Source organism: Rhagoletis pomonella, unplaced genomic scaffold, assembly GCF_013731165.1.
Source record: "Rhagoletis pomonella isolate Grant_MI unplaced genomic scaffold, Rhpom_1.0 Rhpom_scaffold_00005, whole genome shotgun sequence".
In the NCBI taxonomy this organism is placed as follows: domain Eukaryota; kingdom Metazoa; phylum Arthropoda; class Insecta; order Diptera; family Tephritidae; genus Rhagoletis; species Rhagoletis pomonella.
The window spans coordinates 16,532,900-16,547,553 of NW_023458559.1; positions in this window are offsets into that span (position 1 = coordinate 16,532,900).

Here is a 14,654-nt window from a genome sequence, read left to right on the forward strand (position 1 = left end):
TAGGTCCAGGTCTGTAGCCCACTCCCACTCGTTTCTCTCTGGGATTCTTGTGGAGAATTTGTTGTCTAAACAGAGTAGTGACAGTAAATTTTACACACGAAAAAATTAATATATTCACGAAACTGGGGTCTAAATATAGTAAAACTACGTTTTTAGTTTTTCTCTCTGACATCAGGATTTTTTTTAAAAGGACTTTGAAATTTCTAGAATACGATTGAATAAAAAAATTATTCAAAAGATTCGGTGCATTCTAGAATAACAACATGCGTATAAATTAAAATAAAAAAATCTGTAGAATAGAAAAAAAATTTAATTTTTGGGTGCACCAGGACGAATAAGTATTGAAAATGTCCTTTTAAAACTTTATCTTGAATATCCTTGGCAATTCCCAATATTTATTTCTGAAAAAAATATATGCCAAGGACTAATACGTTACCTACCACATCCTCGAATTTCGTCCTCCTTACTTTATTAGTTTTAGATAAAAAAATTTTATACTTCTCTTTATAAGATATTGATAGTTACAATATACATAAATGAAGATACTGGAATCATCCCAGTAGCGAAAATGGTCACTGGTGACATCGTCACTAATGAGGATTTGGTGACATCGTCGCTTTTGCTGTGAATCATAAGCGACATATAGCTGACAATGACACTGGTGACAAAGTCATGCAGGTGTACTCCTATTAAAGACTTATAACAGACAATGTCTTGCAGCGGTCACTTATAAAAAGTTCATTGCAGGACATTGTCGCTTGATTGTCATCAATGATCAATTACCATTTGTATGAAAAAGTCATGAACGACTTCCATATAAACGAAGCCCAAAGTCATTGAAGACTTGATATGGCCGTACAAGACGCTTAAGTGAATAATTCATGACATTCGTTACGGGGATGTATGCGCTCTAAAAGAACAAACTGACCGTACGGTTTAAATACTTTAATTGCTTTGTATACAATGGCGTAGCCAGCCTTTTACCTAGGGGGGGCAGGATAGAAATTGTTGGGTTTAAGAAAGTATAAGTTTTCTGGTATCCCTTACAAAGATGCCAATTTTTTAAAAGCCGGTTTGTAATTTTTTTTGTTTAAAAAATTTTTTTTAAAAAACAACTGTATTTAACTTTTTTTCTCAAATTTTTATATACGAAGTATTCAAATAAGTATTCCAGAATAAAGGTGGTTTTATAACGATACCAAATTTTTAAAAATCGGTCAATACTTTTTTTGCAAATTTTTGTTTTTTTATAAAAAAGATATTTTGTCCTTCTCAGTGTTTTTTCTCTATTTTTTATATACGAAGTATACAAATACGCATATCAGAAGAAAGAAGGTTAGATTGTGTTTACAACGATATCATAAGAAAGGCGGTTTAATCACGCTTACAACGATACCAATTTTTTAAAAATCAGTTCAAAATTTTTTGAAATATAAGATTTTTAATTTATCGAAGACCCGACTTTTGACCCCTTATAGCACCTGCAATATAAGTTTCCACAAAAAAAGTTATATACCATGTAAATAAGAGCAAAAGGCGGACTAGGTCTATATTTTTACTTTTTTAGTTTAGTTATTTACATAAAAGTTTCGATAGAAAAATCGATAATATTGGTAGCAAAAACTATTAGAAACTCGATAAAAATATCGATAAAATATTGATAAAAATATCCATAACAAAATCGATAAAAATATCGATAAAATATCCATAACAAAGTCGATAAAAATAACAATAACAAAATCGATAACAACATCGATAAAAATATCCATAACAAGATCGATAACAAATTCGATAAATATCGATAACAAAATCGATAAATATCAATAGCAAAATCGGTAAATATCGATAACAAAATCCATAAATATCGATAAAAATATCAATAAAAATAATCATAACAAAATCGATAAAAATATCGATACCAAAATCGATAAATATCGACAACAAAATCGATAAAGATAGATAACAAAATCGATAAATAGCAATAACGAAATCAATTAATATCGATAACAAAATCATTAAAAAATCGATATATCGATGACAAAATCGATAAATATCGATAACAAAACCGATAAATATCGATAACCAAATCGACAAATATCGTTAACAAAATCGATAAATATCGATAGCAAAATATATAACAAAATCGATAAATATCGATAACCAAATGAATAAATATCGATAAATATCGATAACAAAATCGATAAAAATATCAGCAACAAAATCGATAAATATCAAAAACAAAGTCGATAAAAAATATCGCTAACAAAATAGTTAAAAATATCGATTACGAAATCGATAACAGATCGATAAAAATATCGATAACAAAAAGGATAAAGATATCGATCATCATATCGACAAGTTCCGAAAATATTGATAGCAAAATTGATATCAATATCGGTAAAAATTTCGATAAAAAATCGATAAAAATATCGATTATTTTATCGATAAGTCCCGAGAATCCCGAAAATCTCTAAAATCCCAAAATAGTTCCCAGATTGAGTCTCTTTGTCTCTCGCTATATCCTTTCCTCTTTAATTACCTTTATTTTAATCTTTCTTCCCCTAACTTTGCCTTTACTTTTATCGGTATCCTCTTTCTCCTCTTTGTCTTTACTTTTATTTTTATAATTTTCTTCATCTACGTATTCCCCTTCACCTTTGCCCTTATATATATAAGTAAAGTGTTTAAATTTACCTTGGTCTTCATTTTCGCCTTTATCTTTACGCATCTTCGTTTTTGTTTTTATTTTCACCTTTGCCTTTATCCTTTTCTTTATCTATGTACGTAGTCACCTTTACTTTCATTCTTGTATTGTTCTTTTTCTAAGTGTTATTCTTTAACCTTTTATTAGCAAGTTTTTGATAAATTCATACCATGTGAATACACTCAAGAAGCACTTGTTTCAGCCCCAACCACTTCCGTTGCATCATTTTCGTGTGCAATTTCCTTTGAATTTGCCAATTTACTCCCAACCAACCAACCGCCGCTAAAGAAGTTTCACTTCAAAAATAATTTTTTACCAAAGGTCCTATTTCGAACTTCGAAGGCCCATATCCCAATTTCGGAGGCTAAATTCGAAAAACTGAGTATATACTTTTTTACCTATGACTCAACCTCTTAAAAAAATTGGTTTGGTCCAATACCCAGCCAAGTGCTGTACAGTGTAATGATTCCAGTGTCTTCCGTTATGTACATTGTACCTATCAATGTCTTATAAAGAGACGTGTAAACTTTTTTTTATCTAAATCTAATAAAGTTAGAAGGACGAAATTCTAGGATGTGGTAGTTTACATATTAGCCCTTGACATATATTGTTTTCAAAATTTAATATTGGAAATTTCCAAGGATATTCAAGGATAAAATTTTAATAGGACATTTTAAACACTTATTCGTCCTGGTGCACCAAAAAGTTATTATTTTTTTTCAGTTCTACAGAAATTTTCCTTTTAATTGTTACCCATATTGTTACTCTACAATGCACCAAATCTTTTAAATCATTTTTGTATTCAATCATATCCTGGAAATTTCAAAGTCCTTTAAAAAAAGTCCTGACGTTAGGGAGAAAAATTAAAAACGAAGTTATACTATATTCGGCTCCTAGTTTTGTGAATATATTGAGTTTTTCGTGTATTTTAAAATTTGTTGGTTTTTGTCGCACGGCGTAATCTATCTGTCGCAGATTATCCGGTAGAGTTTCAAGTACTTTTGCGTGTCCGAATCAGAGGTTTCTCCACGGCTGGATTGTATTTGAACCTTGCCGCACTGCAGACAGCCCGAAATTTGACACAGAGTCACAGATGGGAGATTTGACATTGTTTCCAGAGATTTGGTTGGTGTAGTGGGCAGTGCTCCCGTGACGAGCATGGCAGCCGTACTGTGTACTCGTCCCACCTTGGCTCTGGACAAGGTATTGTTTATCGCAGGCCACCATACGGTGACCCCGTCCATCCAATGGACTATATACGGTTTTGTTCCCCATTTTTTGCTTGCCTATAGCCGTCTTAAAACATACAGGCCGGTATTGGCCTTCCTGTAGCGGTCTTCAATGTTTCGCTTCCATTCCAGTTTCTTGTCTAGAATAACACCAATGTATTTGACCTCAGTTGAGAGAGTAAGTGCCACCCCGTTTAGGGCGGGAGGTTTAAATAAGGGAGCTTTATACTTCTTGGTAGTATTGACACTAAGTCCACATTCTTTGGACCAGATGTTTACCAGACTGAGTGCGTTTTGCAATAACTCACTCAGGCCCTGAAGATGTTTGCCCGTTGTCACGATTGCTATGTCATCAGCGTGCGCTATAACTTGACAACCGGTGCCCTTTAGGAAGTGGAATGTTCACTGTTAGATTCCAGAGTAGAGGGGAGAGAACGCCCCTTGTGCCTCTGGTCACATACTTTGTAATTAAACCATCCACCAGTTCTTACGGAATAGTTCTCTTTTCGAGTTAACAATAGACTTCGGGTAGACGTTATTTAAAGCACCCTCGATATCGAAAAAAACTCCGAGCATGTATTCCTTTAAAGCCAATCCTTTTTCAATCGTCGATACGATTTCGTGGAGTGCGGTATCCGATTTTCCGTTGGAATGTGCATGCTGGTTCGGGGAGAGGTTTTCAGTTCTTATATTTCGTCGAATATATTCGTCGAAGATCCTCTCTAGAGTTTTAAGAAAGAATGAAGTGAGGCCTATAGGCCTGAAATCCTTCGGTTTCACATGAGCGGCCTTGCCTCCTTTTGGTAGGAATGCATCCTTTGCCTTTGTCCACTCATGCGGTATGTGAATCAGGGTTAGGCAGGCTGTAAAAATCTGAGAGAGCAGGGGGCACAGTATGTCCTTAGCTTCCTGTAGTTGAGCGGGGAAGATTCCGTCAAGGCCCGGAGATTTGTAGGGCTGAAAAGACATTAAATCCCATCCCACCCTCTCATCACTTACATCGTCCCTAACAGTATCACCCAGAGAGAAGTAGGTCCTAGGACCGGGCGAAAAGCCTTCTTGAAAACTTTGAGTGCGTTTTTGTAGGGTTGCCAAAGACCTGTTCGCTTAGCGTGATTGAAAAGCCTCCTGCTGTTTTTCCTTAGTGCTGACATCTCAGCATTCCACCACTGGGGTATCTTTTTACCCTTCGGGAGAGTGCTTGGGCAGGAGGCTTTGAAAGCAGCATTACAGGCATTTGTCTCAAAGTTCACTGCTTCATCAATTTTTGACGATGAGTCTAGCTCACCGAGATAAACACCCTTTGTTTTCGAGAGACTCGCTTCATCAGGTCTTAACGATAACCAGGACTTATCGTGAGAAGCGTGTCTGCGTAGAGAGGCCGTATTTCTATACTTTGCCCAGTCGGTTCGCTTTCTGTTCCTGTGTTAAAGGAGAAAATTGAGATTGAAACTAATGTAGAGGTGGTCAGAAAAAGAGTGTTCTTTGGACACCTGCCAGTCCCTTATCCGATCGTACAAACCGCTCGCCACAAGGATGATTCCCAGCACTTCCCTTCTAACAAAGGTCACAGAGGTGGGATCGTTCCCACGGTTACGTACAGTAAGATTATATAAAAGAATAAAGTCAAGCAAACACTCACTTCGGGAGTTGGTGTCGCTTGAGCCCCAGATCGTGTTATGTGAATTAGAGTCGGCCGCTATTATGACCGCCAGCTTTCTGCGATTTGCTTCCTTCACAGTTTCTTCCAGTCTATAAGGTGGAAAAACATGGCTGTCGTGGGCCATGTAGGTTGTTGCCAGCTAGATCACGCTCTCCTTCAGTTGGACGCTGATGCAGACAGTGTCTTCGTCGTTGTATTGGGAGGGTAAAAAATGAGAATATACTTTTTTAATTAGAATGCAGGCTCTGATCCTACCTATTTCTGGAGCTGTTACCACCTAGTAGGCATCAGAGTTCAGCGCGCAAACCTTGTTTCTGACGATCCAAGGTTCCTGAACTAGAATCAAGTCCTCTGCTTTATCACTCAGGCGAAGAAGGAGAGCAGCCAAGGCTGCCTTGGAGTGGTGCAGATTAATTTGCAGGATCTGCACCATCCTCTGAATCGGTTATGTCCATTGCTTCTAGCTCCCTCCGCTCGGCGCTCATGGGTGCACGCTAGCAGTTTAAGTCGCCCTTGATGCCATCCGGCATCCCGGACGACTGGTGCAGGGCCAGGGTATCTCTGGAGAATCCCTTTATATATCCTGCATAAACCTATCAGGACGGACTTCCAGTTGTCCGTGGTAATGTGGCCGTCGGGGTGACCCTTGTCCAACACCGCCAGTGTGAGGTGCTCTTTGCCGGCTTCACAGAGCGGATTCGTGTTGGATACAGCCATGGACGGACGGTTTCCGAGGTGGTTAGTGTTTTGGACTTTTCATCGCCGTGTCCAACGGCGGCACTACCCGTGCAGGGTTCCGAGGCTACTTTATTTTTTGTGTTCATTTTTTCTAGTTCTTTGGCTTCCTACTGATCCGGGGCCTTTTGGTTGCCGGAAAATAGGGAAAGGGAGAAAAAACGGTCGGCCACGGCAGAGCCCCATGCCGCAGCAAGCCAACCGTTACTCCCGAAGGCGGACAGGTATCTGGGAGGCGCCGTTAGAATACAGTCGGAAAGTCCCCTGGCCGCAAACCTTCCAATGGGCATGGTGACGCATGATACCCTGGATTGGGGGGAGATTGCCAGATTTTTCTAGCGCGAAATCAGTACTTTAGGCTTTTTCTTGCTATAAAAATCAGTACTTTTCAGTACAATTTTATTCAAAGCAAACTTATGAATATAAGTAACAGAAAATACTTTAAAACGCCAGAGTACTTATTTTTAACAATATTTGGGTATAAAAAAAAATTTAGTTCATAAAAAAATTTTATTCATTTTAACATAAAAAAGGAAAAGGTTATCACTTCGTCGGAATATTTTTTTTATGTAATTATGGAACTTTAGATCACGTGAACCGATTTCGATTTCATCGCAATGGTGGTACATTAAGGGTGGTCCCATACTAATTTGGTTTAGCTTCGATCATTTAATTCACGCTAGTCCTAAATTTTTATATGAGAATTTAAGTTGGTTTTGGTTTTGCTCAAAAAGTAGTTTTTGAATAGCAATAATGAAATCATTTCCACTTCAGTGTTTAAAGTCAAAGAATCATTTACACTTCATTTTAAAATTACTTTTAATTAGGAGTTAACTTTCAAAAATTTTAATTTTTCTTTGCGCCAGGAAGCAAACTTTATATCTATGATCCTCTCTGTTGCTTCGTTTGAGTGTGGTATTGAAAAAATAAAATTACATATTTTTTCAAACTGTGGAAACGTACCACTATTTAAAGACTTCATCCATATTTGTTCATGGCTTAAATTACTTCTTTCAACTGCGCAAAAACTTTGAAAGACTGAGAATTCGCTAAAAAAAATATCAAAGACATCGAGATGTATCATATGCAAAACTCCTTTACAATGTCAGATAATTTGAGAACAAAGAATTGTAAGTTGTAGGCAAAAGCCATTCAATAATTCCAATTTTGATGTTATTAAACTGAAAGTTATTTTCGAGATAACTAACAACCCTCAACAGCCCTCTTTTTAAATAAATTATCCTCCACTGGTATGTACGTATAGACTCGGCGATATGCTCATAAAAACATTGCTATTTTATTGTATTAAGTTCTTGCGCATATCAAACATTATCTGAAATATGTCAACTATAATTAAATTTCTTTCTATTTACTTTTTTAGATTACGGTTTAAGGAATTAGAGCGTTATGTAAAAACCTAAAAAATATCCTAAAGTATTTTGTTTATGTAAAATAATATTACAGAAAAAAATACATGGAGAAAAATTACCCAGCACCGAGTACCGGTGAGAAGACCCCTATTACAAATTTGTATGCTCAGAATTTAAAATTCAGTACAAATCAGTACAATCTTTGAAAAATCAGGACATTAGCGTACTGATTGAAGAACTGAATAAAATCGGCACAAGAGTTGAAAAATCAATACTGTACTGCTAAAATCAGTACGTCTGGCAACCGTAGGGAGATGGTAGATTTGAGACCCTCCGGGTCTAGATCCATAGTGTTCTGTAGAAAAAGGGTCACGTCTGGAAGGATGCATTTCGCGTCTTGACGTGGGAGTGGCTAGGCATGCAGGGTCCCCTGTATGCTGTGTTACGCTTCCTCCACACCCTGCATTTCGCTCGACCACTCCGCTTTAAACTAACTAAGTTTAAAATTATATCCAAGTACTTCAGTACTCGACATAATTTGGCAGGTACAAGTACTTTTGTTGAGCACAAAATGCAGCCCTAGTGAATCTTGCGGTTACTCCCTGCAAAAATCGTTGGACCATGTAGTCTATTTGTGGTAAATTGGAGTACTTACAAAAGTGCTCCTCAGTCATGCTGTAACGGACCACCTCGTGTCTCTGCGCCAGCTTATTGTTTGTTATCCGATCACTGCTCGTGTTTTAACGAGATGTGATTGAAGTTGAGCATTTGAAAGCATATTTGCAAGTCTGGCTGTAGCTGAACGTGTAGAGATGCTCGCTGTTAGTTCTTAGCTCCCAGCATGTTCGGGTTCGAATGCCGTCAAAGGCACATGTAATTTTTAATTTTTGTCTTGGTTTTTATTAATTTCGAAAAAGCATTTGAGAAGTGAAGAACAAAAGCATGTACAAACGAAAAAATATAACAACAATGCCATTGTTAATATGTTGGAGTAGTTTTGTGCTACTCTGATGTAATGCAGGGATGGAGTATATGGTCCTGCCCTAGGACATCGCAATGTTAATTGGACCATATTCTTTATATGAATTGTGGTTAATTTTGGAGTACTCCTTGGTCCTTAGGGAGTACTCTTTACACGCATGCATGGAGTAGTCGCGATTTTTGCAGGGCTATGGCAACCAACTACCGTTATTTCTATCAGCATTGCCACTCACTTGATCGATCAAATGACAGTCATTAGCAACAGGGTCAAACTGACATAACATTTTGCATATGTGTTAGTTTTCGTTGTGAATGCGTTGGAGTTTCTGTCAATCGCGTCTTGTAGGGTTAAGTTCGAGGCCACTTCTAACGGATATTTGAAATGAATCTTTTTGAACCTCGGGTCGAGTCAATTTGATGCAGGTAGCAAAAAAGAATGTACGATGGATGGATTTTAGTCAACTACAGAATTCATATTTCAGGAAAATATTCTTACGATTATTTTACACAAAACTACTAAAATTAAATCGTAAATTGGACAAAAATAAACGATTAATTTATTCAAATGATTAATCGCTGCCATCCTTAATCGTTAGTATAGTATGAAAAGGGCGTATCTCACATCGTCACTGAAATGCCAAAAATTCACAACTAACTAAAATTTGTATTGCATAAAACGATGTGAGGACTTCTAGTTCGATGAAATTGCATCATAATCAATCAAAAAGTGAATTTTGGATTTTTGGTTAGTTACTGCTTTTTGTATTTCAGCGACAATGAGAGTTACGCCCTTTCCATGCTATGCCAACGATAGGTACCTACATATTTAAAATATGCATCAAAAATAAAGTTATGGCCTTATTCATAAAAATTAGAAAGCTCTCTAAAGTGTCATTTTTATACAAAATTTCGATTTATATTTTGTAAATTTGGGTGCTAGAGTTTACTTTTTAACACAATCATTGAATAAGGCACATCATTATGAAAGTTTCCCACCCAAAATTTCATTCTATATCCACCAATGGATAGAAGGCCCCTACGCCTCTGTAAGCCCCTTCTGAATCTTATCCAAAATATTTAAAAATTACCTACACTGTTATTTCGTTCCCTGATAAGCAAATATTTTTCTGGTAAGACTGTCACCGTTTTTGGAATATTGATATATTTTTAATTTTTCATGTATTTTCTTTAACGGCATTGTATTAACAAGGCTATACTTATTACATTTTTTTCTGTAAAATATTTCCAGATAATGGCTTCACCATATTCAAATGTAATGTAGTTAAAAGATATTGAGAAACTATTATAAAATTAGCCGATGTGGTGTAGTGGTTAGCAGTGCGCGCCACCCCTCCGGAGCGCCTGGGTTCAAGCCCTGGTCCAACCAAGATCGCAAAAAAAAAAATATAGAAAAAAGCGGTCGCCCCTCGGCAGGCAATGGCAAACCTCCGAGTGTATTTCTTCCATGAAAAAACGGCGTGGGTGCATTCCAAAACGTCAAAATACAAAGAATCAGTTTTATTTCTGAACGTCAGCGTCCCCTTTCTTCGAGTAAGCACATACTGAAACCTATTTTCACTGAATTGGTCAATGAACGATAGGCGAAAGAGCCAACATCTTTCATTCCCAAACAGATTTGGCCATGGTGAAATAACACAACAACAACAAAGGTTGGAAATAAAAAAAAAATAGCCTTATTTCCCTTTGATTATTTATACTATTTGTAACAAAAACAGTTTACTGACAGAAGGAAAAAGAACTTTGTTTATTCCAAAAACATAATTAAACAAAAAATGTGATATAATTCGTATGAATAAAGCAATACTCACAAAAGATTTTTACTTATGAAAAGTCTAACAAAATATAGGAAAAGCGTCGTCTTTCATAACCACGGTTGCCGTTTTGGTCCATTTCTTTTCGTTTGGTCCATTGGTCCAATTTTTTTTTAAATGGTGCATTTCACCAAGCAAGCCTTTGGTTAGGTTATTATCACCCTTTCACTTCATGCAATAGTTTCGCGTTTTCAATTTTTTCTATTTAATTGATTAATATTCCGCCCTATGTTGAATATCGTCATCGTCAGTAAAAGTGACGAAAAGGCCATCGTCAGCCATGTTACTGTTGCGCTGACGACCATCGACGACGACGATGACGATATTCAGCATAGGGCCGATTGGCAACACATGCTAAAAGTGTGAACTCGCCTTGCCAAAGATCTTAAAATATGGCGTGGCTAGTCATCTGTCAAAGCACGCTTTAAAAAATATCGCGGTTTCTTGCTAATTTCAATTATTCGGTGACCAATATTAAAGTGGCTGGCAAAAATAGGGAATCATAGCATTTAGCACATGCAAATAATATTCGTTCTTAACCGAAAAGTTATTAAACATCTCGAAATTATTACACCACATAAAGTTCTTTCTGATACTGATGTATCAATTTTGCCGCTTCTCGACCAATTGCCTGCAGTAGTAAATGATGCAGACATATTTAATTGAATTTCGATTTCGCAAATTGAGGCTGAGTGAAGGTAACTTCAAAAACTGTACCAATAAGGAACGTTTTTTGGATCAAGTAAGTTTGATTAAAAATGGATTGGGTAAAGCAGACTTTGGAGAATTGTGGGATTTAGTTCATAACATTTTTAGTCTGCCTCACAGTTCGGCAGTAGCTGCGCAAATTTTTTGATTTAGCATTAATAAAACCCAAATTATGAAACAAATTATAATTTAAAGCTTTAAATAATATAATGTTAATAACATACAATTGTTATGAACTTTGGATGCAATATAAAAAAAAGTCTTGATAAAGAGGAATAAACTCCACTCAATTTCCCGATGTAATAAAAATTGGTCCATCTTTTACCATTTGGTCCATTTTTTGGTTCGAAAAATAAATTGGAAACGGCAACCGTGTTCATAACTGCTCGGCAAATAGGACATAGCGTTTTTGTATGAATTTTATCTACATGCTTTTTAATATATTAAAAACATTGCTGGAAAACCTTAAAATGTTTGCATGGAACATTGGCGCAATAAACAGGTGAAGTAATAAAACAGCTTTCGCGCTTTATTTGCTGACATTCGGCAGCCTTATAGTCAAAATTTAATGGCAATTTTTCAAATAAGGCAGTGTCAAAATCTTTCTTCTCGCTCTATTACTTCACCTGGTATAATTCCGCCATGGCGTGGAATAAGCAACATATAACAGAGAGAATATTGTTTTGAGTTTTATCTTCAGTTAAAATTTCTGTATTATTATCACTTGCTTCACTATATCAGAACTGTGGATTTCGTTTACGAAGACGAAGCGAACATGTGGTACGAAATAGTGCTGTAAATATATGTAAAATTTTACCTACTCTCAGACTTCCAAATTTGAACGTATACTCGGTACAAGCAGGTGTGATGAATGGCGCAATAAACAGGTGAAGTAATAAAATAGCTTTCTCGCTTTATTTTCTGACATGCGGCTGTCTTATAGTCACATTTTATAGGCAAATTTTCAAATAAGGCAGTGTCAAACTCTTTCTTCTCACTCTAATATTACTTCACCTCGTATAATTCCACCATGGAAGGGGTGCATGCAATGCCGCCGTATGCAATAATTCCCATTACTTGGACATTAAAAAGCAGTTTCAGAAGTGAACTAGCGTCATTTTATTGTTATTCCTTTTTCTAAGCGGTTAAAATGGCACCAGTTCGTAATTGCGTAAGGAAGGGATGGGGCGGGGTGGCGCGGCGCGCGAACGAGGACCGCCGCACTGTGTTCTATTTTTGGGAAAAATGGACAAAATCATATATCTCCCGATCCAAACCAGATAGAGACATAAGCGGCATTGTGAAGCCCAAATATTGATGAACGCGGGAAAATTATTCAGATTCTTCGAAAACAGTTTCTTGACCTTGAATTCCAAGGTCAAAGTTCAACTAAATAAAAAAATTCATATATAAAAGCAAATATCTAGCGATCGAAAATTAATAGAGACCTAAATGAAATAGTATTTTAAACTCCAAGTATTGCTGAAAAGAGCCAACTGAATTCCGAGGTCAATGGTCAACTAAAAAAAGAATAACTTCTGATTTAAACATAGCTAAATGTTTTTTTCAAGTCGTTTTATGCGATATACATTGTATATATATGTACATATGTATGTGTGGTGGGTCGCATCTATATATTGTTAGATACACAACATCACATGTATATATAACGAAAATTCATCCTTGTACATATGTATAGACATGTTTATGTACATACATACAACTGTTTGTGTTTGTTTGAGCGTGTGTATGTTTGTGTGGAAGTGTGTATGCGTGTGTGCGTAGTAACCCTGTAGTCAAATGTAAACTACCTCACAACTAGTATGAACCGCATGCCCAACTAGTCGGCCAACTATCTTTTTTCCATGCAATCAACTGGTATTTTTAACATGGGGATGTCCAACGAGATGGCAATTGTCAGATTTCGGTCAGAAATATACCAGTCTCATACTAGATCAAAACAGACAGAAAAATACTAGTCCAATTATGGACCAAAACCACTACTTTGGAAGTCAAAAAATAAAATGAATTCATGAATATACAATAAAAAACTTTTGATTAAGTACCCTTTAATACATTACATATTTTTATTTAGCAGCCTTAGATTTGCCAATAATTAGTGTTAATTTTTTTTGGTATTATTTAAAAGGAGAAATAAATACATAAATATCTCAAATTTTCGAACATAAATTTAAATGCATTTTCCATTAAATGATATTAAAAGTAAAAGCTTTCAAGTACAATAAACATTATATTTTTATCTTTTTTAATAGTATTGAATATGGAAACATTTTAGTGAAAAATAAAAGGAATGCTTTAGTTCATTTTTGAGTGAACTAAAATAAAAATGAAAGTTTTCATTAAAATAAACTAAACTCATTAACTTTGCGCATTTCAGTCGTTTCTTTTTAAAATTTTTTAAATGTAATAATGTTTAAAATTTTAGATTTGGATAAGAATAAAATAAATAAATAATTCAAGAAGTTATTAAATATTGTTAATTTTTGTCTATACTTAAGCTTGTTGATTGATAATTAAAATTAATCAAATAATTATATATATATAATAATCATTGAATATTAATCATTATTTAACAAGTATGGTATAATTGCGAGTACGTACTCGCTTTAGCGGTTTACAATATATCTACCCAAATTAAAGTTACATTATTGGTGTACTTTATTGTATTAAACTGTCAAAGTCAAATAAAACAGGGCATGAATAAATCGCTTTGTACCTGGTACAAGTCTGGTCATTTTCGAGCTTGTTCGTTTTCAGTCAGGAAGTTCTAGTTGTAAACTAGTATTTTTCCTGACTAGTTTGGGGTTTCACTGCAGGGAACTTACCCTGCAAAAAATGCGACTAATCCGGGATGACTCCTTTTTTGAAGAATCTGAATAATTTTCCCGCGTTCATCAATATTTGGGCTTTATAATACCGTTTAGTTTATGTCTCTATCTGGTTTGGATCGGGAGATATTTGATTTTGTCCATTTTTTCCCAAAACAGACCACAGTGCGCCGCGACGCTGGGCACTTTCGAATTTGTATACTTACAAATCCGTCCATTTAACTTGTTAGTCCCCTTTCAGACTCGTCAAGTCTTGCTTTCAAGTCTGCTCGTTCGTAGGCGAAGGAGGTGAGAAGAGAGGGGAAGAGTACAGATACCTCCGTACCGTCAATTCGTTTCAAGTTTTCTTGTCTCTTTTGATCTTTTCGTTGCTTCCCATTTAAAGAACCAAGGACGGGAATTCAATTAAAGTTGACGCGTGTGGAAGCAAATAGAAAACACAAAAGAGAATGCGAAAAAAATTGCTTTCAAGACTTGACGTGTCTGAAAGGGGACATAATGTACTACTTTTTGTCACCTGTGTGCACTATTTTGCTCAACGAGATGTGAAATAAAGCAAATCTGTAGTATTTCACATTCCGCT